The sequence below is a fragment of the Pan paniscus genome, chromosome 10 (assembly GCF_029289425.2).
Source record: "Pan paniscus chromosome 10, NHGRI_mPanPan1-v2.0_pri, whole genome shotgun sequence".
NCBI classification, from domain to species: Eukaryota; Metazoa; Chordata; class Mammalia; order Primates; family Hominidae; genus Pan; species Pan paniscus.
The window spans coordinates 104435956-104463628 of NC_073259.2; the positions used below are offsets into that span (position 1 = coordinate 104435956).

Below are 27673 nucleotides of genomic sequence, written 5' to 3' on the forward strand. Positions count from 1 at the left end.
AGAGTTGGATACCAGCCTGGCCAACATGGCGAAACCCCGTCTCTACTAAAAATACAAAAAATTAGCCGGGCGTGGTGGCAGGCACCTGTAATTGCAGCTACTAGGGAGGCTGAGGCAGGGGAATCACTTTGAACCTGGGAGGCAGAGGTTGCAGTGAGCCGAGATTGCGCCATTGCACTCCAGCCTAGGTGACAAGAGCAAAACTCCATCTCAGAAAAAAAGAGAGAGAGAGAAAAGAATTAACAATTACCTCAATGGCTGGGCACAGTGACTCACGCCTGTAATCCCAGCACTTTGGGAGGCCAAGGCAGACAGATCACAAGGTCAGGAGATCAAGACCAGCCTGACCCAAGATGGTGAAACCCTGTCTCTACTAAAAATACAAAAATTAGCTGGGCGTGGTGGTGTGCCCCTGTAGTCCCAGCTACTTAGGAGGCTGGGGCAGGAGAATCGCTTGAACCTGAGAGGCGGAGGTGGCAGTGAGCCAAGATCGCGCCATTGCACTCCACCCTGGGCGACAGAGTGAAGACCACTCCACCCTGGGCGACAGAGCAAGACTCCGTCTCAAAAAAAACAAAAAACAATTACTCCAAAAGGATGTGAGATCTAAATCAGAATGCATGTATTGTACCTAGCACACAGTAAGCATTTAACATATACTATTTTTGCCACTGTATACTCCCAAATTATGAACATCTGATTTATGTTCTGTATGTAAAATTGCAAGCTACATATCACTAACCCTCTTTCCCCATTAACAGCCAAAATGAGAAATTAAGTAACTTTCATGGAGCAACACGGCAGCCAAATTGGTAAAATTATTTCTATGAAAATATTATCAAATTCAGATAACTAATCTGCAAACACAATTTCCCACTAGGCAATTCTTAGGTGAAGAATGTCATGAACTGAATAGCTCTGTGAACAGCCATTATTTTGTACATGCGTAGAAAAACTGTTAAGTAAAAATTAATCTCTGGGGCCAACAGGTCATTCTTCACCTAGCCTTACAAGAACTTTGTGTTCTGACCCCACTACTTTTCAGCTCCATCTCCAGAGATACACAGTGAGTGCTTCATTGCCTCAAAGAAATTATTTGTAGCTTCTATTCCCTTAAGGTGTTTTGCTCAGGCCTCTTAACTTCGCACAAGCATATCCCTCTACCAGGAACAATTAACCCCTTCCCCTTCATCCCATTCTCTGACCTCTTGGCAAATTCTTATACTTCCTTTATAAATTTAGTCAAATGCCCCTTCTTCCTAAGAAGCAACATCAGAGATCTCAAGACTCTGTGGAAACCAGGAAAAGGGGGGAACTAATTTACTTCTCCACAGAAGTAAAATAAGTTCAGATGGGCTGAATACCAGTCAAGCAGTAAGCTTTCAAGCAAGTGAGGTCATGAGAAGAGCCCATCAGAAATAAATGAAACAACACAATGCTACAGCCACTCCAAAGGCAGAAAGGTACATATACTTGGATCTACTGCAATGCACAAATATATTCTTGTCCATCCCAATCCTAATCCACCTAAGACTTTCTCCACATCAGCACCAGTTCATCTCAGCACTGCTGAACAGTCACACAACAGAGCAGTTTGATCAGCGAACCTAAATGGGCCTCAACACTGGCCAATAATCTTACTATATTTCTCTGCTGCACTTGGTCTCCTACTCTCCCCAATGTCTACTTCAAACCATCTCCACCATCCACAATTATATGATGACCCTTTCCCTAACCCATACAGTGTGCCTGTGTGTATACATATGTACACAAAAATGAGTTAAACATAGAGCTTTCAGGTAGAAATTTCCTGAACTAACCTACACCAGTTATCTTCACTGCTCCTTGCCTATAATTATAGGAGTTTGACCAGTCCTTCATTATCCTAAACACATTTTCCTTGGCTTCTCTATAACAATATCTTGGTTTTCTTCCAACCTCTCTGGCCACTCCTCTGCAGATTTATTCCACCCCTTTACCCCACCCTCAGCCACACATACACACACACCAGTGTGGCCTAAGTTCTGGCACAAGCATTTTTCTTCTGTGTTTCCTCCTTAGGCAAGCTCATTCTGGGTGGACAACATCTACACACAGTGACTCCCAAATTTCCATCTCTGATCCTAACTTTTTTTTTTTTTTTTTTTTTTTTTGAGACAGAGTTTTGCTCTTGTTGCCTAGGCTGGAGTACAATGGCGCGATCTCGGCTCACTGCAACCTCCGCATCCTGGGTTCAAGTGATTCTCCTGCCTCAGCCTCCTGAGTAGCTGGGATTACAGGCACCCACCACCACGCTTGGGTAATTTTTTGTATTTTTAGTAGAGATGGGGTTTCACGATCTTGGCCCGGCTGGTCTCAAACTCCTGACCTCAGGTGATCCACCTGCCTTGGCCTCCCAAACTGCTGGTATTACAGTGATCCTGACCTCTTTATTAAGCTGCAGACTCACCTATCCAACTGCCTACTTGGGCATGTCTGACTAATTGTTAAAGTCAGGCCTCATTCCCCAGGGGAAAAAATTGAAAGTCAAACTATTCACCAAGAGAATGCACTGTCTTTGCAAATGAGCCTAAGAATCAGACTTTTTATAAATACATGTTCAAGTTTCTTGTGGTTCTAAATGGACACTAAGAACTGAAACTGTCTACACCAAGTTTACAATCTATATTAACTATCATTATACAGCTGTCTTCAACAACATGACTTTGCTATTCCAGGAAACTCCTGCTCAGGCAGATAAGAGCTACAAAAAACTTCATTGTTCATTTCAGGAACTTCCCAAAAAACCCATATAAACCAACATCAGACTATTCAATTTTTCAATAAATAGTAGCAAATGACTGTTCACTTTCTAAGACACTAAAAAAGCTTACCTCAAAACTCTTGCCTTGGTATGTCTGTCCAATCAAACTATTATATCATGATCCTCACCTAATTCTAATAAAGCTTTGAAATACTTAAACCAGACTCCAAAACATCAATAATAAACACTCCAACTTTGATGTTCCTTTCTGGTTTGCCATTCTTATCAACACCCACATGGCCCCCTACAAATGCTTATAAGCAATATACTCAACAGATAATTTTTGGTGGTATTTTCCAGCAGCCAAAATTCTGCAGTACCACCAGACAGCTTCCCAAATGTCTGTTACAAGCTCAGTTCAGTGACACTAGTCTCATCACAAGCAATGTGGGGAAAATATTAATACTGTTATAAAAGGTTAAGATAAATCATCACCCTATATTAGGCAGGATCCACTGACACTACTGGCCAGTTTCTTAATGAGTTAAAACAGCAAACTGGCCTACTAATTAAACTTCTGAAGATTATAAAATAGAGTTTAGTAATCAGAGGACCATAAAACCAGTAGGAGTTCTAAGGAAGATGAGAAACAGATCACAGACAGGTTTAATAATCTAAAAAGGAATCCTATAAGAAACAGGATAAGGAAAAAACCAATTGATACATGAATAATCCACAATACTGATAATCAGTAGAAAAAATACTACGAAATATACAATTTAACAGTGAAAAGAAACTCTAAAGGAGTTTCCATTTACTATAATAATCATGATCAGTAATCAGAAAGTTGAGACTTCTTACTGAGAGTAAATGCCTAAGTATTTCTTTTACTATAAGTCATCTGAATCACCTATATGGCCACAACCATGCTGATGCAGGTATAACCAGAAAGCAAGGGGTAAGCATTTAAAATGCCTCAAAGATTGAGAGGAACTGAAGGATCCAAATTTTAAAATCCAAATGTGAAAAACACAACCACAAGTATTAGAAGAAAATGTGGATGAACTTCCTTATAACCTTGGAATGGTGAAGACTTTTCTAAATATATTTCAAAATCCAAAAACATAAAAGAAAAAATTACTTCACCATGTAAAAGTCGAAAGTTATGCATGAAAAAACATAATCTAAAATATACATATTTGCAACCCACATCACAAATAAAGGGCTAATCTCCCAACAGAAAATTCCTGAAAACAAAGACCAATGACCTAAGAGAAAAATAAAGGACATGAGAATTCAAAGAAGGGAAAAAACGTAAAATGCCCCTTAAACATATGAAAAAATGTCCAATGTCATTGATAATGAGAAAAATACAATAACCTGAGTTAAACCAGTTCTCGTCTATCAAATGCAAAACTCAAAAAGTCTGACAACACATTCAGTTGCTGAGGTTATGGGAAACAGGCCTGTTGCACATTTAGGTGGTAGTACAAAATGGCAATCTGGCAGTATCAGAATTACAGAAGCAGTTTTTTTTGTTTTGTTTTGTTTTTTTTGAGACGGAGTCTCGCTCTGTCGCCCAGGCTGGAGTGCAGTGGCGCCATCTCGGCTCACTGCAAGCTCCCCCTCCCGGGTTCACGCCATTCTCCTGCCTCAACCTCCCAAGTAGCTGGGACTACAGGCGCCCGCCACTACGCCCAGCTAATTTTTTGTATTTTTAGTAGAGACAGGGTTTCACCGTGTTAGCCAGGATGGTCTTGATCTTCTGACCTCGTGATCCGCCCGCCTTGGCCTCCCAAAGTGCTGGGATTACAGGCGTGAGCCACTGCGCCCGGCCCAGAAGCAGTTTTTTAAAAGTGAACTTTTAGTATCGTTTTAGATTTACAGAAAAATCGTAAAGAGTTCCCTTAAACCACACACTCAGTTTCCACTAGTAAGATCTTACATTAGTATGGTACTTATTGGCAAGAAGTCACCTCATGTAGCTCACACTTGAAAGGTGGGGAGTTGTATTATACTTCCTTGAGGGCTGTGTATCTAATTATGCACAGATTTGTCTATTCTTCCCCCATTTATTTATTTAGTCAGCCATTTACTTCTATCAGCATGAACTCATGGATATTATTTTATACTTTGGGTTATAATTCAATATTACTTTTTTGTTGCTCAAATTATTCCAGTATTGGCTACTGGGAACTCTTTCAGTTGGCTGTGTCCCTTTGACATAACTCATTCATGTTTTTGTTTGAATAGTTCCTTCCTTTCCAGCACTACAAGATACTCCAGGTTGATCTTACAGTTTTATTGGCTGCCCCAGTCCTAGAATCAGCCATTTCTCCACAAAGGCCTGGTTCCTTTTACTGGAGAATGGTGTTAGAAACCAAGATCTGGGCACCAGGTGTGCTCACTGCTACAGTGATATTGTTGCTTCTAGGTTCTCTCAGCTGACAGCGGAAGAAAATACTTGACCTAAAGATCTAAAATTGCTTGTTCAAATAGAAAATGTTACATGTATATTGTTATTCATTTGGCATTGTAACAGCAAAAAATAGAAAACAACCCAAATAGCCACAAAGGATTGAGTGACTAAACTACAGTACATCTACATAAGAAAATACTATGAAGCTATTAAAAATAAAGATCTTTATCTAGATATGGAAAGATCCCCAGAATAAAATATACATTTGTTTGTAACTACAAAAGGAAAACACTGGAAGGATAAACAGGATACCAAAAAGTGTGGAAGGAAAATAAAGTAGCAAGCAAAGGAAGAAATAAGACTTTGTGTACCTCTTTCTACATACTTGAGTTTTATCTATCCCAAAAAAATAAGTTTAATTTTAAAAAGAACTTAAACTGGTTATAATAGTGGAAGAATCTGAAGGTTCAAATACTAAGAAAGAAAAAGATATTAATTTCTGAAGCGTAAATACATACTATGAGACAGAGTAGCTCAAACCTAGGGACAATTATGTACCAAAAAAATCTAAGTTTAGTAAAATGGAGGTATTTCAAGTCAAACTCAGTTGAATTTAAAGTGCTGAAATGCAGTACAGCTGCTAAAATTAACATATTATCAGAACCTGTATGTAAGTTTACTGAATTACTGTTAAATGGAAAGTGATTTATGATCACCTATATTAGCAGGGAGATAAAGGCTAAAGAAATGCAAAACAATTTATAGAAACAATGTTTATATTCTTGATTATAAGATATGCTGATATTTATAGTTAAACAAAAGCATCTATCATTTCTATATTTTGTAAATCTAATTTTTTTTTTTGAGACAGGGTCTCAAGTCTGTCCCCCAGGCTGGAGTGCAGTGCCATCATAGCTCACTGCAACCTCAAATTCCTGGGATTAAGCAATCCTTCCACAGATTGAGCTTCTTGAGTAACTAGGACTGCAGGCACACATTACTATGCCTGGCTAATTTCTTAAACATTTTTTGTAGAGACGGGGATCTCACTATGTTGCCCAGGCTGGTCTCAAACTCCTGGGCTCAAGCAATCCTTTCACCTTGGCTTCCCAAATTTGCAGGAATTACAGCCATCAGCCACCGTGTCCAGATTATATCTCTTACTTCCCCAAACAAAATGGTGAAACCAATTTCTAACATATCAAAACATTTCCTCATCGGAAGATAAAAATGGCAGAGTTTCTAAATTAAACACATATTTCCAAGTGCTCCTAAGAGACAGTAAAACAACTCTCCCTGGGTGCTGTAGCTAACATCTTTAATCCCAGCACTTTGAAAGGCCAAGGCAGGAGGATCACTTGAGCCAAGGAGTTTGAAACCAGCCTGGGCAACACAGTGAGACCCCATCTCTACAAAAAATACAAAAATTAGCTGTGCATGGTGGCACGCACCTGTAGTCCCAGCTACTATGGAGGCTGAGGTGGGAGGATCACCTGAACCCAGGAGGTTGAGCCTGCAGTGAGCCATGACAGCACCAATGCACCCTAGCCTGAGAGACAGAGGCAGACTCTGTCCACCCCCCCCAAAAAAAAACAAAAAAAAAAAACCCAAAAAAGAAAAACCAGTAATTCTCATGTCTCTGAGGTGAACCAAAAAATTACCCAAAAAAGGCACAAGTAGCTCTTTTTAGCTGTTTTTTTTTTTTTTTTTTTTTTTTTGAGACGAAGTCTTCCCTGTTGCCCAGGCTAGAGTGCAATGGTGCGATCTCAGCTCACTGCAACCTCCGCCTCCCGGGTTCAAATAATTCTCTGCCTCAGCCTCCCGAGTAGCTGGGATTACAGGCGCCCAGGCACCCACCACCACGCCCGGCTAATTTTTGTATTTTTAGTAGAGAGACGGGGTTTTGCCATCTTGGCCAGACTGGTCTTGAACTCCTGACCTCGTGATCCACCCGCCTCAGCCTCCTAAAGTGCTGGGATTACAGGCGTGAGACACTGTGCCCGGCCATTTTTTAGCATTTTCAATATTGTAAAGCAACCCTTTGAGAGTACTTCTGAAGCACCAACATCACAAAAGGTTGTCCATTTAACTTGCAGAAGTTCATCTGTAATTGTACACAACTTTCCCAATGGCTTCACTATAGAAAAAAATGATATTCTGCCTAAAAAGTGTTCAACAGCCTCCTTACTGGAATATCTCCCTCTTTGACCTCATTTCCTGCCACTACCTCTATGAGCAACCTTTATCTCTATTTCTATCACATGGAAATACTCATTAGGCTGGTAGAGAATAACATTTTTAAAGGAATATAAATTTTTTTCATATCCCTTTTTTACATGTTCTTTTATCCTACCTAGGAAGTGGTTCTCTTCTCTCATCTCTCTATTTGTAAAGCTAATTACCTTTAGTGTCAGTTCATCTGAGACATCTACTTAATACCCTCAGCTAAATGTCACTCTTTCCTCTTCATGTTAATCCTAAATTCATCTTTAACCATAAGTTCATCTTTGGTAATAACACAAATAAACTAATACACTCTATCATAAACCACATAACCTTTTATCAAGATGCTCTCTAAGCCTTCTGAGGACATTCCAAGACAGTATACAGTCCTATGGTCTCCTTGGAAATCCATATAGATAACATTTCAAGGGCGATATCCTGTTGGTTTTGACTGGATATTCATATAAACTTTTCAAAGAGATGAGTGATACAACTAACCCTTATCTGTAAGTTTTGAGTTTACATTGTTTCATCCCATGTACAAAACCATTTTTTCCTACCAAAAAAAAAGATGCTCTTTACAGTGTACAACCTAGACAACGGGTAACAGGAAGTCTATTTCAATTACTGAGGCAACTCTTATAGATATACTGACATACCTACAGTTCAAATTTTATAGCAGGGAGACCAGTTTTGAAGAAAAAAATAGAGACTTCTAATGAGCTGAAAGGATCATCCGCAATCTTCCTCCCATAAAGTCTACTATTGTCGATAGATCTACATTTTTTTGCCTGCCCTTTACTAAAGTAGAATTAAAAATACATATATAAGAATATCAAAATTATTAGAAAAAAATTAAGTGTTTTGCCATACTAGATATTAAAATATATTACAAAGCATTGAAAAATAAGCTGGAATGAATATAAAAAGAGATGGATCACCAAAACAACTTACCTAGTTTTTTTTATTATATAACAACTTGATAAAAACCAAATATCAGAAAAAATTAAAAAAAGAAGATGCCAGGATTCAGGAAGCAGTCAAAGTCTCCTCCTTAGCAATCTGTGGGGATAATGGGGGTGGGAGGAGGACCAACATCCCAGAAATCAAAGAAATTCAAATATAATTATATTTTTCTAAAACCAATGATCAAAAGCAAACATTTTAGATAATCATATCACTAAAAACAGATGTGGCACATTATTCGTGGTACTGGTACAACAGAGATATCAGAAAAGGGTTCACAGACTTTCGTTTGGGAATTCCACTTCTAGACATCTATCTACCCTAAGGAAATGCAAAATGGTGTGGGCGGGTGGGAGAGGGATATCGCATGTTCAAGTTTGTCACAGCACCGATTTAAAATAGTGAAATCAGAAATACAAAAGATATTCAGCCTACTATCAACACCTCTATGCACACAAATTAGAAAATCTAGAAGAAAAGGATAAACTCCTGGAAACACACAACCTCCCAAGATTAAACCAGGAAGGAAGTGAAAACCTGAACAGACAAATAACAAGTTCCAAAACTGAATCAGTAATTAAAAAAAAAAAAAAAAAAATCCTACCAACCAAAAAAAGTCCAGGACCAGATGGATTCACAGCCGAATTCTACCAGACATATAAAGAAAAATTGGTACCAATCCTACTGAAACTATTCCAAAAAATCAAGGAGGGTTTCCTCCCTAACTCATTCTAGGGAGCCAGCATCAGCCTGATACCAAAATCTGGCAGAGATACAATGAAAAAAGAAAACTTCAGAACAATATCCCCAATGAACATAGACACAAAAATCCTCAACAAAATACTAGCAAATGGAATCCAGCAGCGCATCAAAATGTTAATTCACCATAATTAAGTAAGCTTTGTTCCTGGGGTGCAAGGTTGCTTCAACACATGAAAACAATAAATGTGATTCACCACTAAAACAGAATTAAAAACAAAAAACATATCATCTTCTCAACAGACAGAGAAAAAGCTTTCGATAAAACCCAGCATCCCTTCATGAATGGGCAAAAGTTGGAACAATTCCCTTGAGAACTGGAGCAAGACAAAGATGCCCACTCTCACCACTCCTATTCAACATAGTACTTGAAAGTCCTAGCCAGAGCAATCAGGCAAGAAAAAAAAAATCAAAGGCATCTGAATAGAGAAAGAAGACATCAAATTATCTCTCTGCAGATACAATTATGTATCTAGAAAACTCTAAAGACTCTGCCAAAAGGCTCCTAGAACTGTAAACGACTTCAGTAAAGGTTCAGGATACAAAATCAATGAATAAAAATCAGTAGCATTTCTATATTACAACATTCTAGCTGAGAGCGAAATTAAAAACACAATCTTATTTACAATAGCCCCCCAAAAAATGAAGTGCCTAGTATTACATCTAACCAAGGAGGTGAAAGATCTCTAGAATAACAACTACAAAACACTGCTGAAAGAAATCAGTGATGACACAAACAAATGTAAAAACATTCCATGGTCATTAATTAGAAGAATCAATATCATTAAAATATCCATACTGCCAAAAGCAATATACGGACTCAGTGCTATTCCTATCAAACTATCAATGTAATTCTTCACAAAATTAGAAGGAAAAAAAAAAAAAAACTCTTCTAAGATTCATACAGAACCAAAAAGCCCAAATAGCCAAAGCAACCCTAAGCAGAAAGAACAAAGCCAGAGGAATCATACTACCCGACTTAAAACTAAACTGTAGGGCTAAAGTAAGCAACACAGCATGGTACTGATACAAAAACAGACACACAGACCAATGGAACAGAACGGAGAATCTAGAAATAAAGTTGCACAACCACAACCGTCTGATCATCTGATCAACAAAGTTGCCAAAAATAAACAACGGGAGAAGGACTCTCTATTCAATAAATCATGTTGGGATAACTGGATAGCCATACACAGAAGAATGAAAGTGGGCCCCTACTTTTTGTCCTATACAAAAATTAACTCAAGATGAATTAAAGACATTAGACTATAAAATCCTAGAAGAAAACCCAGGAAACTCTCTTCCAGACATCAGCATTGGCAAAGAATTTATGGCTAAGTCCCCAAAAACAATTGCAAAGAAAACAAAAATTGACAAGCAGGACCTAATGAAACTAAAGAGCTTCTGCATGGCAAAAGAAATTATCAAGAGTATACAGACAGCCTTCAGAATGGGAGAAAAGATTTGCAAACTATGCATCCAACAAAGGACTAATATTCAGAATCCATACGGAACTTAAATCCACAAGAAAAAACAAATCCCATTAAGAAGTAGACAAAGGACATGAACAGACATTTCTCAAAAGAAGACATACAAGCAGCCAACAAACACATGAAAAAAATGTTCAACATTACTAATCATGAGATAAAAGCAATGAAAACCACAACAAAATACCATCTCACACCAGTCAGAATGGCTATTATTAAAAAGTCAAAAAATAACAGATGTTGGCAAGACTGCAGAGAAAAGGGAAAGCTTACACACTGCTGGTGGGAATATAAGTTAAGTTAGGTTAGCCACTGTGGAAAGCAGTTGGAGATTTCTCAAAGAGCTAAAAACTGAACTACCATTCAATTCAATAATCCCATTACTGGGTATATACCCAAAGGAAAACAAATCATTTTATCAAAAAGACTCATGTATTCATAGGTTTATGGCAGCACTATTCACAATAGCAAAGACATGGAATCAACCTAGGTGCCCACTGATGGTGAACTGGATAAAGAAAACATGGTACATACACACCATGGAGTACTGTATAGCCATAAAAAAAGAATGAGACCTTGTTCTTTGCAGCAACATGGATGCAGCTGGAGACCATTATCCTCAGTGAATTACTGCAAGAACAGAAAACCAAATACTGTATGTTCTCACTTATATTTGGGAGCTAAACATTGAGCACACATGGACATAAGATAGGAACAGCTGAGCAGGGTGGCTAATGCCTGTAATGCCAGCACTTGGGAGGCTGAGGCAAGAGGACTGCTTGAGCCCAGGAGTTCAAGACCAGCCTGGGCAACATAGACCTTGTATCTACAAAAAATCAAAAAGTTAGCCAGGTGTGGTGGTACATGCCCATGGTCCCAGCCACATGGGAGGCTGAGGTGGGAAGATCACTTGAGCCCAGAAGGTCAAGGCTGCAGTGAGCCATGATCATGCCACTGCCTTCCAGTCTGGGTGAAAGCAAGACCCTTTCTCAAGAAGAAAAAAAAAAAAAAGCCAGGTGCAGTGGCTCACACCTGTAATGCCATAACTTTGGGAGGCCTAGGCGGGCAGATCATAAGGTCAGGAGTTCAAGACCAGCCTGGCCAACATGGCAAAACCCCGTCTCTACTAAAAATACAAAAATTAGCCAGGCGTGGTGGTGGGCACCTGTAGTCCCAGCTACTCAGGAGGCTGAGGCAGGAGAGTTGCTTGAATCCGGGAGGCGGAGGTTGCAGTGGGCCAAGATTGCGCCACTGCACTCCAGCCTGGGCGACAGAGTGAGACTCTGTCTCAAAAAACAAAAAAACATGTTAACAACAGACACTGGAGATGACTAGAAGGGGTTGGCAAATGGGGGCATGGGCTGAAAAACTACCTATCACATACTATGCTCACTACCAGAGTGACAGGCTCATCCATACCCCAAAACTCAGCATCATGCAATATACCCATGTAACGAACCTGCACTTGTATGCCCTGAATCAAAAATAAAAGTTGAAATTATTTTTAAAACAAAATAATGAAAAATGAAAAGTAATAATTATCAAACAACATGAAATGGTTAAGCATCTTTTGCAAACACTAAAAGTAACAGCCACAATTATTTGGTACCTTAAAAAAAACATAAAAAGGATCTTAAACAAAAATACAAAACATATTGGAGAAAAGCCAAGATACTATTTGAAAATAGTAACCACTGTGTTAGAGAACGTACATTGTACATTTTTTATATGATTATACATTCTCACATTTTAAAAATAATTTTCTAAAACTAATAACTGAGACCATACAGATAGGAAACAGTATCACTGATAAGAAACAAGCTAAAAGAGTCAGACAAAAACATCCACTAAAGGAAAAAACATAAAATTATTGAAACAAAAGACAATTATACATAAAATTAAGAAAACTGCCAACTCCCAGTAAAACTAAAACGCTCCAAGTAGAACAAAAAAAAAAAAGGAGGGAAAAATAAGATGGAACGACAGGAAGGTTTCTTGGTTTTTACTTTGTTTTGAGATAGGGTCTCTAACTCTGTCACGCTGGCTGGGGAGCAGCGGCACAATCACAGCTCACTGCAGACTTTACCTTCCAGAGGAGTAGCCAGGACTACAGGCATGTGCCACCACAGCTGGCCAATTTTTTAAAACACTTTTTAAAGAGATGGCATTTTGCCATGTTGCCCAGGCTAGTCTTAAACACCTGGGCTCAGGTGATCTGCCCACCTCAGCCTCCCAAAGTGCTGGGATTACAGACGTGAGCCACTGCACCCAGGTAGAAAAGTTGTAATCACTTTGCCCTTACTTCAAAAAATTTTCCACACATTTATGTTCGTTAAAAACTGACATACTGGCCAGACACAGAGGCACATGCCTGCAATCTCGGCACTTTGGGAGGCCAAGGTGGGAGGATCACTTGAGCCCAGAAGTTTGAGACCAGCCTGCACAATATAGTGAAACCTCATCTCTACTCTCTACAAAAATCTTTAAAAAATTAGCCAAGCATGGCGGCGGCACCTGTAGTCCCAGCTACTCAGGAGGCTTAAGTGGGAGGATCTCTGGAGTCCATGAGGCGGAGGTTGCAGTGAGCTGAAATCGTGCCACTGCATTCCAGCCTGGGAGACAGAAAGAGGCCTTGTCTCAAAATGAAAAACAAAACAACAACAAAAAAACTGACATATTACATGGACATACTGCATAATGGTAAATTTTTTGATAGAAAAAAATTTAAAAATGAAAATTGACATAAGCGAAGAAAACCTATACAGAAAATATCTCAAATCACATATTACCTTGAAACAGTAATCTTAAGAGACATTACCACCAGGACCCCCTCTCCCTCTGCCATGGCCATGTACTCTTCCTCTACCTCTTCTTCTGCATTGGCCTCTTCCTGCAACAAACAGCTTCCCTTTTCTTAGGTTTTTACTTTAGGCTCAACATCCACAAGTAGTGTATCCAGAGGTAAACTGTCTGGTAGAGTAAAATATCTAATGTTACTTCCTCAAATTTGTGTTTCCAACTGTACAGGTTCTCTGTCTTCAGGGTCATTTTCATGCTTTAAGATGTGTAGCACGGTGACATCCACACCTGTGACTGTTCCATAGACCTGTGTTCCACTTTTCAATTCAAGGTTACAGTTTCATGAACCATTTCATCAAAAATCTCATGAGCTTCATCCTAGCAGTGCCATCATTCTTTGGGTCCAATAGCACACAGCATCCAGCAACCAAGGACCGACCAACCCACTAGAAGTATGAATCTACTTTAAATTTAATGTATGAGTGGTTCCTTCCCTTAACACTGTGCTAAACCCTAGAACAGTGTTTCTAAAACTCCAGGATCTATCAAGAATTGTCTGAAACATTAAAAACCCAAACCCAGAGATTCTCATTCAGAAACAGAGTTTGAGATTACACAGTTACAAGCATGCCTTTAGATTTTTTCTTATTTTAGTCAACAAGAATGATTCTGAAGTTTAGGTTAAAGCCATTACTCTGGAATAATATATAATAGTAAACAATAATATAATACTAAGCATCCAGGCAGATTTTATGACAAAGAATAAAATGCAAAGTCAGTTTCTTCTTTTGATGGGTAAACTTTATAACCAGTTACTCTATTTTGATTTCAGAAAAACGTGAGGCAGGGCATGGTGGCTCACACCTTTAATCCCAGCGCTTCGGGAGGCCGAGGCTTGAGAAGCACTTGTGTCCAGGAGTTCAAGACTAGCCTGGGCAACATAGTGAGATCCTGTCTCTATCAAAAAAATAAAAAGTAAAAAATCAGCCGGGCATGGTGGTGTGCACCTGTGGTCCCAGCTGCTCAGGAAGCTGAGGTGGGAGGATCGCTTGAGCCCAGTAGGTTGAGGATGCAACGAGCTGGGACTGCACTGATGTGCTCCAGCCTGGGCAACAGAGTAAGACCTTTTCTCTAAAAAAAAAAAAATAATAAAATAAAAGAGAAAAAGAAAAACAATCAGCCAGGTGTGGCAGCTCACGCCTGTAACCCTAGCAGTTTGGGAGGCCAAGGTGGGAGGATTACTTGAGCTCAGGAGTTGCAAACCAGCCTGGGCAACATAGTGACATCTCATCTGTACATAAAAAAAAAAGAAAAGAAAAACTCTAGAGTCACATACAAGAGTCATAAACAAGGAAAGCAAATACTGTGTAGACTATTAAGATGTCAAGTAGATGATAAAGCACAGGCCTAAACAAGTGGAACAGAACAGGGAAAATGGTTCAAAGAAATATCTGGTTGGCCCTAAGGAAAGCTTACAGATATGCTTACAAAAGATTATGACCTATTTATTCCTAATGGTCATTAGATTAGAAACAACAATGCACATCTTAGACTATTTAGTCTACTGGTATGTCTATATGTGCCACCTCCACCCCCAAACATACAAGAAGGATGCAACACACGCCCATTAATAACTCGAACTCACTGCTACAGTTACGCTCAAATCTGGTGGGAGTAGAGGCATATTAGAAAATCTGGGAAATATGCAAAGTTCAAAAAGCCAGAGATGATTTTCATTCAATTGTCCTTGTGAATCACTGATTTAGACATTCCTTCAATGTGAAGCAATGGATTAAACAATTTTATTACCACTACCAATAGTTCTTATTTTATAAAGAGTTATAGCAAAAACAATCAATGTTTTACATGCTGTGTTGGGCTGTTCTTACATTGCTATAAAGGAATCCCTGAGACTGGGTAATTTATAAAGAAAAGAGGTTTAATTGCCTCATGGTTCTGCAAGCTGTACAAGCATAATGCCAACATCTGCTTGGCAACTGGGGAGGCCTCGGGAAGCTTTTACTCATGGTGCAAAACCAAGTGGGAACAGGCATGTCACATGGCGAGAGCAGGAACAAGAGAGAACAGAGAAAAAGCTACAAACTTTAAAACAACCGGATCTCACATGAACTCACTCATCACCAAGGGGATGGTGCTAAGCCATTCATGAGGGATCTGCCCCATGATCCAAATACCTCCCACCAGGCCTCACTTTTTATTATTATTATTATTATTATTATTTTTTGAGACAGGCTCAAGAGAGCCTTCTGCCTCAGCCTCCTGGGTAGCTGGAACTACAGGCATGTGCCATCTCATGCTCAACTAATTTTTTTTTTTAATTTTTTTGTAGGCATGGGGTCTCCCTATGTTGCCCAGGCTGGCCTCAAACTCCTAGGCTCCAGTGATCCTCCTCAGTCTGCCTCCCTAAATGTTGGGATTACAGGCATGAGCCACCTTGCCCAGCCAAGAGTTAAAATAACGAGCTTATAGTAATATGGTTATTATAAGTTATTACTGAAGTAGGCTTTATGAAAAGAAAATTGAAAACATATAACCAATTCTAAACTTTATACAATAGAAACCTAAGTTGCAGATCTTTTCCAAAAAATTGTACCTGAAATAAATGTTTCAACCATTTTATAGCTTCTTGGGAAGAAAGGGGATGAGAGCAAAATGGAAATGGAAATGATATCTGGAGAAGGGAGGGATCAACAAAAAAATCCATGCTCACCAACTTATGGGCAAAAATTATTGCAACACAGAATACCCCACTGTTTCTGAAATGATAAATGTTGGTTAATAAACCATGATCTCAAAAGCTTAATATAAAAAGTGTTTTAAGAAGACTGTGTAAGCTGAGGAATTTAAAAAGGCACTGACTCCCACAAATTATGAAAATTCATTTTAAATGTCACACTTCAAACAAGACGTTACCAAGCCATAATCTCGAACTAATATTTAAAATAAATTTATTACTTATAACACACCTATTATAGAAGAGGGTTTTTGTTTTGTTTTGTTTTGTTTTGAGAGGAAGTCTCACTCTGTCACCAGGCTGGAGTGCAATGGTGTGATCTTGGCTCACTGCAATTTCCACCTCCCAGGTTCAAGAGATTCTCCTGCCTCAGCCTCCTGAGTAGCTGGAATTACAGGCATGCGCCACCACACCCAGCAAATTTCTGTATTTTTAGTAGAGATGGGGTTTCACCATGTGGGCCAGGATGGTCTCGATATCCTGACCTCATAATCCGCCTGCCTCAGCTTCCCAAAGTGCTGGGATTACAAGCGTGAGACAGCGCGCCTGGCCGAAAAGAGGTATAATTTAAAACTCAATTTTTATTTTTTTTTTTTTGAGATGGAGTCTCGCTCTGTCGCCCAGGCTGGAGTGCAGTGTGGCGATGTCAGCTTACTGCAACCTCCACCTCCCAGGTTCAAGTGATTCTCCTCCCTTCAAGCACGTGCCAACACACCCGGCTAATTTTTTTGTATTTTTTAGTAGAGACGGGTTTCATCAAGTTGACCAGGGTGGTCTCGAACTCCTGAGCTCAGGCGATCCACCCACCTAGGCCTCCCAAAGTGCTGGGATTACAGGCATTTTAAAAAAGCCTTGGCCAGGCGCGGTGGCTCACGCCTTTAATCCCAGCAATTTGGGAGGCCTAGGTGGGTGGATCACCTGAGCTCAGGAGTTCAAGACCAGCCTGCCCAACATGGTGAAACACTGTCTCCACTAAAAATACAAAGATTAGCCAGACACAATGGCATGCACCTGTAGTCCCAGCTGCTCAGGAGGGTGAGGCAGGAGACGCCTGAACCTGGGAGGTGGAGGTTGCAGTTAGCAAAGATCACACCACTGCACTCCAGCCTGGACGATGGGGTGAGACTCCATCTCAAAAAAAAAAAAAGACAGAAAAGAAAAAGAAAAAAAAATCCTTCAAGTTTAAAAGTAGACCATGGAACAGTTTTTATTTAATTACTGTAATTCCATTTAAAAACAAGGCCGGGTGTGGCGGCTCACACCTGTAATCCCAACACTTTGGGTGGCCAAGGTGGGTGGATTACCTGAGCTCAGGAGTTAGAGACCAGCCTGGCCAACACTACTAAAAATACAAAAATTAGCCAGGCATGGTGGCACATGCCTATAATCCCAGCTACTCGGGAGGCTGAGACAGGAGAATTTACTGAACCCGGGAGGTGGAGGTTGTAGTGAGCTGAGATTGCACCACTGCACTCCAACCTAGACGACAGAGGGAGACTCCATCTCAAAAAAAAAAAAGAAAAACAAAGCTTCTAGTCAACTGTATACATAAACTACCACAGCAGAATGAATAACATTAAATGCACTGTTTGATCCTTTGAGTACAATTCTGCACTGCAGTAAGCACATTTAAGCCAATACTACACAGTTAAAGAGCTAGATTTCATTAAGGACAATTTTGGGGCGGGGGGTTGTTTTGTTTTTGATTTTTTTTTCTTTTTTTTTTTGAAACAGAGTCTCACTCTGTCACTCAGGTTGGAGTGCAGTGGTATGATCTCAGCTCACTACAACTTTCACCTCCCGGGTTCAAGCAATTCTCATGCCTCAGCCTCCCAGGTAGCTGGAATTACAGGCCTGCGCCAATACGCCCGGCTAATTTTTTGTATTTTTAGTAGAAATGGGGTTTCGCCATGTTGCCCAGGCTGGTCTCAAACCCCTGACCTCAAGTGATCTGACCGCCTTGGCCTCCCAAAGTGCTGGGATTACAGGCGTGAGCCACCGCGGCAGGCCAGTTTTTTTCGGTTAAACCAAATTTTACTCCTGATATACTGACCAATATTTTTAGACCTTCAGAAATGAGAACTTTCTTTACATATTAACATTATAATTTTATATTTCCATTTTGTCTAAAAGACAACAATCTTTGAAGGCCACACCCCTTTTCTCTCCATTTTCACTAACAAGTTAGTACAGCTCACATGCAATTAAACAGTCTCAATAATGCCAAGTTACTGTCCCTCCAAGTTGGCCTACAAACTGCTCTAGATTGCTCTCACACAAATACCACCAAAACTGTATAGCTCCAATATTTGAAACCTTTTACACTTTTTTATTATCTACTATATCAAAACGTATTCTTGATTGCTTCTAAGCCTACTCTGACCTTAATTTACCAACTCGGTGTTGTTCCTCCTAATTCCATCACTTTATTCAATTTAAGAGTACGATAATACGGGAAGAAATACAGAAATGAAAAAAAACATGGCCTCTCTGGAGCACAACACCAGCCAAAAGAGGGAGAGACCTGAAAATAATTAATTACAACATAACATATTAAGTACTACAGTATACATAAATACTATATAGCAGAACCACCATAACTGTCAGAATGGAACAAAGATCACGTTGGAGAAAGAGACATTTGGGCTTAAAAATGAGAATTTCTCTACAAGTGTCATAGCATTGTAATATCAACATACCAGTTTCTTCATCTTTGTATCCTAGCCCCTACCATAGTGTCTAGTACAGAGTAGGCAGGTACTTCAGACATGGATGGATGAATGGACGGCAGTACGGAAAAAAGGATAAAATAAGATACATATATAAACATAAAGAAAGAATATGGATAGATTAAAATGGGACAAAACTGGAGCCAGCAAATCAGATAAGACATTCCAAAACCCTTATGTAAGAAAGTGACACAGGAAAAAATAAATTTAAAAGATATTTAGGAATTAAAATTAACAGGACTTGGTGTGACTAACTGGACTAAGGGGAAATGAGCATAACAGAAAAGCGTAAGAAAGAAGCTGCCAAAGTTTTTGGCTTACGTGACTAGGCTGACAGTGGTACCATTCACTGAAATTGGGAACAGAAATAGGGGATTCGAGTTCAGTTTAGGTAAGGGAGCACTAAGGCAATATTGAGTAGGAAGCTGGAATGCAACTCAGAAAAAGAGGTCTGGATTAGAAATAAAGAGGTGGAGATTATTGCATATGGGTGATGAGAACAAAGCCCTAAATATAGACCAGATTGCCAGGAACACATAAAACCTGGAAAGAAGGCTGTGGACAGAATACTCAGACAACCAACATTGCTGTTATTTTATATGTTACAATATTGCCACATTAAATTATATTGTTACAACACAGATAATGGCTAATACAATACTGAGGACGTAACAAATGCTTTAAAAATACCAACTGCAAACCTGAGTTAATTGAAAAATTAAATTTATTAACTTAAATTGAGACATAAAGGACCACTTCTTAAAACTAATTTAAGGCCAGGCACGGTGGCTCACACCTGTAATCCCAGCACTTTGGGAAGCCGAGGCGGGTGGATCACGAGGTCAGGAGTTCAACACCAGCCTGGCCAAGATAGTGAAACCTCATCTCTACTAAAAACTACAAAAATTAGCAGGGCATAGTGGCAGACACCTGTAATTCCACCTACTCGAGAGGCTGAGGCAGGGAGAATCGCTTGAACCCGGGAGGTGGAGGTTGCAGTGAGCCAAGATCGTGCCATTGTACTCCAGCCTGTGAGACTCCGCCTCAAAAAAAAAAAAAAAAAAAAAAAAAGCTAATTTAATAGGTCAGACTCAAGGTGCTTAAGTCTAAGGAATCCAATTTTACTTCAGAATCAGTAAAAAATCTGGGCACAGTGGCTCACACCTGTAATTCCAGCACTTTGGGAGGCTGAGGCAGGCAGATTGCTTGAGCCCAGGAGTTCAAGAACAGCTTGGGCAATATGGCAAAACCCCATCTCCACTAAAAACACAAAACTTAGCCAAGACTGGTGGCGCTGAACCTGTAGTCCCAGCTATTTGGGAGGCTGAGGTGGGAGGATCACTGGAGCCCCAGAGATCAAGGCTACAAGAAGCAGTGATCACACCACTGCAATCAACCTGGGTGGCAGAGTGAGACCCTGTATCTTAACAAACACAAACACACACACACACACATACTCAATGAAAAGCTTCTTTTTCCGCCAGAAATAACATTACAAGTCAATAATATAAAATACTAAAATCTAAGTTGTTATACTTCAAAAAATGTTTATTCTAAAATAATACTAAAAAATACATATTAACTAATTTAAAGAAGAGCAAGTCTAAATTTGGAGTGATAAGGGCTTCAATGCTGTTACTTGATAGTTTCTCACAAGTATAGACCAGGCGCAGTGGCTCACGCCTGTAATCCCAGCACTTTGGGAGGCCAAGGCAGGCAGATCATGAGGTCAGGAGCTCAAGACCAGCCTGGCCAACATGGTGAAACCCTATCTCTACTAAAAATACAAAAATTAGCTGGGCGTGGTGGTGCACGCCTGTAATCGCAGCTACTCGGGGGGCTGAGGCAGGAGAATCACTTGAACCCGGGAGGCGGAGGTTGCAGTGAGCCAAGATCACGCTATTGCATTCCAGCCTGGGCAACAGAGTGAGACTCCATCTCAAAAAAAGAAAAATTTCTCACAAGTATTAATATCAACTTTTACCAACGTTGTTTACATTATTGAATATTAACACATACTAATAACAAACATTACCCATCAATTATAAGAATAGTAGATTAATATGACTTGAGAAGGCCAAAGTTAGTAACTGAACTAGAATACAATGAAAGAGAAATTACCTTTGGGTCCTTTTCCCTTGTTTACAAACATGTACACAAAATGTAGAGTATTCTTGAATATATTTACACTAACAAATGCATAAAAAGAAACAAAAATGTGTTATTAAAAGGTAGAGAAGCACGGGTACGGTGTCTCATACCTGTAATCCCAGCACTTTGGGAGACCGAGGTGCACAGATCACCTGAGGTCAGGAGTTCGAGACCAGCCTGGCCAACATGGTGAAAACCCACCTCTACTAAAAATACAAAAATTAGTTGGACGTGGAAGCTCACACCACCTGTGGTCCCAGCTACTCCGGAGGCTGAGGCACGAGAATAGCTTGAGATCACGCAACTGCAACACTGCACTCCAGCCTGGGCCAACTGAGGGAGAGACTCCGTCTCAAAAAAAAAAAAAAAAAAGTAGACAAAAAACATTTATTATTTATTTTATTTTTATTTATTATTTATTCAAAAAATCTATAATTTTTTTCCCCCCGAGACAGAGTCTTGCTCTGTCGCCAGGCTAGAGTGCCATGGTGCGATCTTGGCTCACTGCAACCTCTGCCTCCCAAGTTCAAGCAATTCTCCTGCTTCAGCCTCCCTAGTAGCTGGGATTACAGGCATGCACCACCGTGCCCAGCTAATTTTTGTATTCTTAGTAGAGACGGGGTTTCACCATGTTGGCCAGGCTGGACTGGAACTCTTGACCTTGTGATCTGCCCGGCTCGGCCTCTCAAAGTGCTGGGATTACAGGCGTGAGCCACCATGCCTGGCCCATATAAATGTTTTAAATTTTTTTAGCATCTTGATTTTTAATTCATTTTGAGCAACATGTCCTACCTTACATATTTTATATACTGCAATCTTTTAATGTAGTAAAACTAGTTCAATGTACTTTAAATCGTATTTTGATGAGCTTTTCTAATTTCTCACTCACTGTTTATAGAGTGCAGACAGTAACATTGACTTTTTAACATCTCATCCTCATGGAGACAGTGTAGAGTAGTGGTTTGAATGCCTAAACTGGAATGTCAATGTTACCACAGAGGTCGGTCCCTGGAAACAATGACTTAACCTAAGGTCTTTGTTTCTTCATTTGAAAACAGGCAGAATACCTATATGAAGCGCTTATTGTGAGGATTTCACAAAATAATACTTAGCATAGTGCCTAGTAGAGGAGGTAAATAATTAACGTTAATTTCTTTCACAAAGTTTATGTTATGGACTGAAGATCTGTGTACCCCCAAAATGCACATGTTGAAGTCCAAACCTCCCAGTGTGATGGCTATTAGAGGTGGGCCTTTGGGAAGTAATTAGGTTTAGATTAGGTCCTAAGAGTGAGACCCTCTCATGACAGGATTTGTGCCCTTTTAAGTACAAAAGAAAAAGACATCCTCACCTCTCCCTCCCCTCCCTCCCACTTCACCTGCAGGCAGGGAGGAAAGGACTTAAGAGTGCCCAGGGAGAAGACAGCTGAGAGGGCAGGTGCTTAGCTGATTTCAGACTTCCAGCCCCGGACCTGTGAGAAAATACGTCTGTGTTTTAAGCCACCTCAATGTATGGTATTTTGTTATAGTAGCCCAAGTAAAATAAGGTGATATCAAAAAATATTTTCGAAAGGAGACTTTGGAGAGCAAGATAATTTTCACCTCATCCCAATATGCCATAGATCTGTAAATCTACATCCTCAAACAGTATTCAGTATTGCAGGTTACTGCAGAACACGGTAACATAACTTATTAGATTTACTGGTAGATGTCTATTGATTTTCCATGTTGGCCAACAGGGAGAGGCAGACAGGCTGGGAACAATAAACTACACTGAGGTATATTCAATACACTTCTCTGGCCCTTGGCAATTCCTCTTGCCAGGTCAATATTTTGCAGATATCAAAAGTAACCACCAACTAACTATACTGGAAGCAAAATAATGACAAAGAATCCACTGATGACAATAAAAATTCTTAAAAGCCAGTTTAACTGGTCCTCTCCCCATCAGTTCAAAGAAATTGCCAACATTGTAGATTGAATGCTAGTGAACTACACTAGGTTCGCTATTACAGGCAGTTTTTTTAACTTCAAAAATGCTACATAAAGCACATTTTTAAATGCCATAAACCTATTGTTTATCTTCTGCATTTAAAATGCAAAATGCCATATCACTTTATGAAATATACTTTACCGATTTCCTGTTTAAAAGTTTAGGCAAAAATTATCCATTCAAAATTCAAAAGAACCTAAAACTATTCATCCTTCCCATGTATGAAAACTGAGACAATTTTTTAAACAGGTAAAATTCCCTAGAGAATATAATTTTTACAATATAGCAATAAAGTAATTATCCATCCTGAAAGTCTAAAACAAACAAAACAAACAAACAAACAAAAAATACAAAGAACATCCTGGAAATCTAAATGCCATGTAAAAGAATGCTAGCCCATGACGGTAGAATTTTCTAAAGACTAGGAAACATCAATAAAGATTCAAAATGTAATGTCTTATAAATATTCAGCATTAGTAGACAATAACAAAGAAAATCATAGGGTAAAAATTTTTGTGTTCACAGATAACTGTTGTAATATTAAGGGACATCGTCATCTCCACTTTTGAATAGCTACCCCAGTTGCCATTACAGCTTCCATTGTTCAAAATAAAATAGTTGCATTGTTTTTCAGTGAAAGGAAAGAAGGAAAATATTGCTGAAAATAAGGAAAAAAACAAGCCTCAACAAAGCAACAAAATGATTTTATATGCCATCTAGTTCCACCATAATTGTAGGACTGCACTGGTATCTGAAAACTAAATATATCAACAAACATATACGTTAAAATCTGCGCTTAGACACAGCTATCCTGTGCTACAGGGCAAATAAAATTTAAATTTTCTATTTTTTTTTAATTAAAGCAATGACTTATTAGAGACTACTGGTATATGAAGCTGCAATACACATGGGGATCAATTCCTCCAATTTCATGTTTCCTTACTATGTATGTATCTCTTTTTGTTTTTTCATTCTGGTAACCAGAGTACATATGACAGGCTGCATTATTTCAAATACCTAACACTGAAAGTTACTTTCTGGCCTGAATCTAAGGATGAGAATGATACATTTTATAGAAGCTTCTTTTAGTACAGCAATAGGCAAATTACGATATTAACAAGACTTTAATTCTACATTTACATTTTTTTCTCATTGTAAATGTAATGTGAAACTTGTAAAATACAGGAAAAAAATGTTTAATCACCAACAAATCCCACCATTCGGAAACCTTGCTACTTTTTGGTAAATTTCCATCTAGTAACACTGAAGGTTCAATTTTCTAATTCGATACTGATAAATATGCAGGAAAAAAAAATCAATGTATCCTCAATATGGCCTTTCAATAAATGTACATAAAACAACAATTATTAATTATATGACCTGTTAGTTTCACAAAAGTCTCTAAAATGTTTTAAGTGGTGGAGTAGGGTAAGGAGTCCATAATTCAGACACTAGCCCTCAAACTGAAATCTCTTCCACAATGTTTGTATGTCAACCCTTTAACGGCAGTGAGCAGCAAGCTATGACTGTTCGTACAGTGATATCAACATTAATGCCTCTATATTAAACAGGCTTTGCTTTTTTCTTTCCATTTATACTTCAAGTGTTTTATTTTCACTGTAAAAATAAATAATAACCTATATTTGCATAGTAATTTTACATAAGCTTAAATTCAAAGACTCCCGTTTTTTTTTAAGCAAACCATTCAAACTGTTAGTGCTTCTGGCCTATGAGATGGTTTACCAGATAAAGTAACATTCTTTATATTCCAATATTCTCTCTCATAACATAAAAAAGAATTTAAGGAATATCCCTTAGTCACATTTTCTTTTGTTCCAACCCACTGTTTATGAAAGCATGCAGATGTTAAGAGTTGCAAAAATTGAAATGACTTCATTAACAAAGCAACAGCCCAACGTTTAATGTCAACTCCTCAGACTCATAAAAAAATGAAACAAAACCAATTATATTACCACTAGCAAATTTTTTCCCCTTAAAATCTAGCTTCGTCTTATTTCTAGTTTCAAGGGAAGCTTTGTCTACTCAAGGTATCAAAGGTCTTCAAATCTCATTCATTTTCTTCTGCCCAAGAGTTAAGAAAGTAAGTCTAAAACAGAATAAGCCAGATTTGTTACTGTGATCTTCTCACACAAACGCCTTTTAAAAGAAGTCTTTCAACAAAGACTCAAAAAAGAAACAGCAAAGTTTGGGGAAAGAATTGTCTGTCTTTAGGTTAAGCATTTCCTGATAAGTGACTGAGGGTCTGGCTGCCAGGAATACACTTTGCTGACCCTAGGAATGGCCAAGTCTCAAAACAAAATTTGCCTCTTCTGTATCTTGAAAGTGACCTGTTAAGACCTGATGTCAATTTGACGAAGAGGTGATAGAACATGACCAACGAGGTGTCTTTGGTGGACATATTCATATAAAGGAGGCGAGAGCCACAGATTTCAGCTAAACGCTTTTTGCCACTTTTGCAAAAGAAAAGCTAATTGTTAACGGCCATGTGACATTATAGATCCCAGAAAAGGAAAGGGTGGGAGGAAGAGAGAGAAGTTCAAGGCAGTTCAGGGTCAGAACAAGCTCAGACATCCTGTCATTAACGAACGTTCCCCAAGCTGAAAGCAAAATACTGCTTACCCGAAAAGGAGTGGGTGAAAAGTAGGGGGAGAATGAGGGGAAAACCACAGGAGAGTCAATGTGGCAGTGTGGGGGTGACAGGAGGGAGGGAATCTGGAGCTATCCAGCTGAGTTGGGGAGCAAAAGCATCGGGCATAGCATCGGGCACAAAAATGCTGAGAAAAGCAACTGCGACGGAGACAGCACTAGGCACCCTCCTCCCCCCATTTTCCCCTCCCCATCGGTTTGCTGGGTTTCCCACCTTCCCTCTACCTCCGCTCTTGACCAACACTCCGGGGTGTGACCCGCCAGCAGGAGGCTGCCCTGATCTTTGTCTCTGCCCGCTCCCACGCGCGGGCTCCTCCTCCTCCTCCGCGCTCCCCACCCGCGCACAGCCCAGCGTCTCCAAGGAGCTGCAGGCGCCGCGACCGCCGCCTCCTCGCCCACCTCCCGCGGACCCGCGCCCCTTCCTTCCCCTCCCGGGCAGCGTCGCCTGCGCCTCCAGCTCCACCCGCGCCGAGGGGACCTTTGTGTCTCGGGGGACTTTCTGCCTCTTTCCCCTCCTCCGCCTCGCGGGGAGACCGGCCTCCCCCGCAGACCAAAGCGGCAGCGAGCACCGGAGGCGGCGGCGTCTATATCTGTCGGCGCCTCCTGGGAAGCAGCTAGCAGACACTCACACCCCACCCGAGCCCCGGAAATCCCCGGGCGACCCAGGGTCCTCGCTGGACCGGAGAGGTGACAGGCGCACGCTAGCCCCCCGCGCCGCGCCTCCTCGCTCAACTTCCCGACCGGGCCTGAGCCACCCGCGCCCCCAGTAGCCCCCGCCCCCGCCTCTGTCCCACGCAGCCTCCCGGCCCCGCGGCCGACCCGACACCAGGGGAAAGCGCGGCGCGGACGCCAGCCGCCAACTCACCAGCAAGAGCGGGGACCGCGGGTCCCGAGGCGAGGCGAAGAGAGGCGCGGGGGGAAGCTGCTCCGCGGACGCCCGCGGCGACCGGATGCAGGTCCGGGTCTCAGCGGCCGGCAGACGTGAGGCGCTTCCGAGCGCAGGCCTCCGCCGCCACAGCCGCCTTCCGGCTCTCGCCGCGGGTCCGGAGCCTCGGGAGGGGCCGCGGGTGTCTCACGCGTTGCCAAGTCCCTCGGTCAACATGGCTCCCGCGCCGACGAGCCGCGCGGACGGCCCACTAATCCCCTCGGAGCAGCCGGGCGCGAGCGCGGCGGGCGCCGACGGCGGGCTGATACTGTCTGGCCGAGACTGTCTGGCCGGGCGCTGGCTCCTTCTTCTCCGCGGCTCTGCGGCGGCCCGCGAGGAGCTCAGGAGACTGCGGGCGGCCGCGTTCGCTCCTTGCGTGTGCGTCGCTTTCACACTCGGCGGCTGCGGATTGACGCCTCCGCCTGTTCCCCGGAGGAGAGCGAGTGCAAGATAAAAAACACTTTTATTGAAACGATCCAACCAGCGGCGGCGGAGAAAAGCGACCGGCCGCGGGAGCTTACCCCACCCCCGCCTGAGCGGCTCGCCGGGGGCAGCGCGACCCCTGCCGGCGGCGGCGGCGGCGGCGGCGGCGGGGGCGGGGCCGGTGGCCGGGGGCGGGGCCTGCAGGGCGGGGCGGGTGTCCCCGGGAAACTCCCAGCTCCGAAGTGCGGGCGTGCGGGGAGCGGCGGAGGGGGCCAGGGAACCCCACCGGAATGAGTGCCTGTCCGCAGCGACTGGGGGAGAAATTATGTGAATAATTCAGCCACTCCAACATCCCCCTGCCCCTCAACTTCCCGCTACCAAACCAAAACTCGTGCTTCAGTTATACAAGTAATTACTGTACAAGGTGTCCATGCCACAGTTCTCCACTGACTTTCTAGAGAGTCCATGTCAAAGGACCCACACTGAAAAATGTTGATGGCTGCAACTTTTCTCCTTTGTTGTGTGTGGGTACGTGGGTACTAGTGCCGCAGTCTCTCACACACACGGCATCTATTCATTTAAACTACAGTACAGTGTTTTGTATATATTATCATGTGCCCGGCAATATGCTGAGT

At 41.1% G+C, this 27673-nt stretch overlaps 1 protein-coding gene across 6 annotated transcripts in view; it reads right to left on the reverse strand.

The window, feature by feature from the left end:
• CDK17 (cyclin dependent kinase 17) overlaps nucleotides 1–27200 on the reverse strand; it is a 116043-nt gene extending 88843 nt beyond the window's left edge. The window contains exons 1-2 of one of the 6 annotated variants that reach the window (XM_063593579.1): nucleotides 26556–27169; nucleotides 19827–19923 (exon numbers count right to left, since the gene is read on the reverse strand). The gene's annotated coding sequence lies outside the window, so the exon portion shown is untranslated. Of the gene's footprint in view, nucleotides 1–19826; nucleotides 19924–25904; nucleotides 26029–26555 lie in introns of those variants that run through there. The other 5 variants (XM_034934260.3, XM_034934261.3, XM_034934262.3 and 2 more) reach the window with 5 other exon arrangements.
• Nucleotides 27201–27673: the final 473 nt, after the last annotated feature.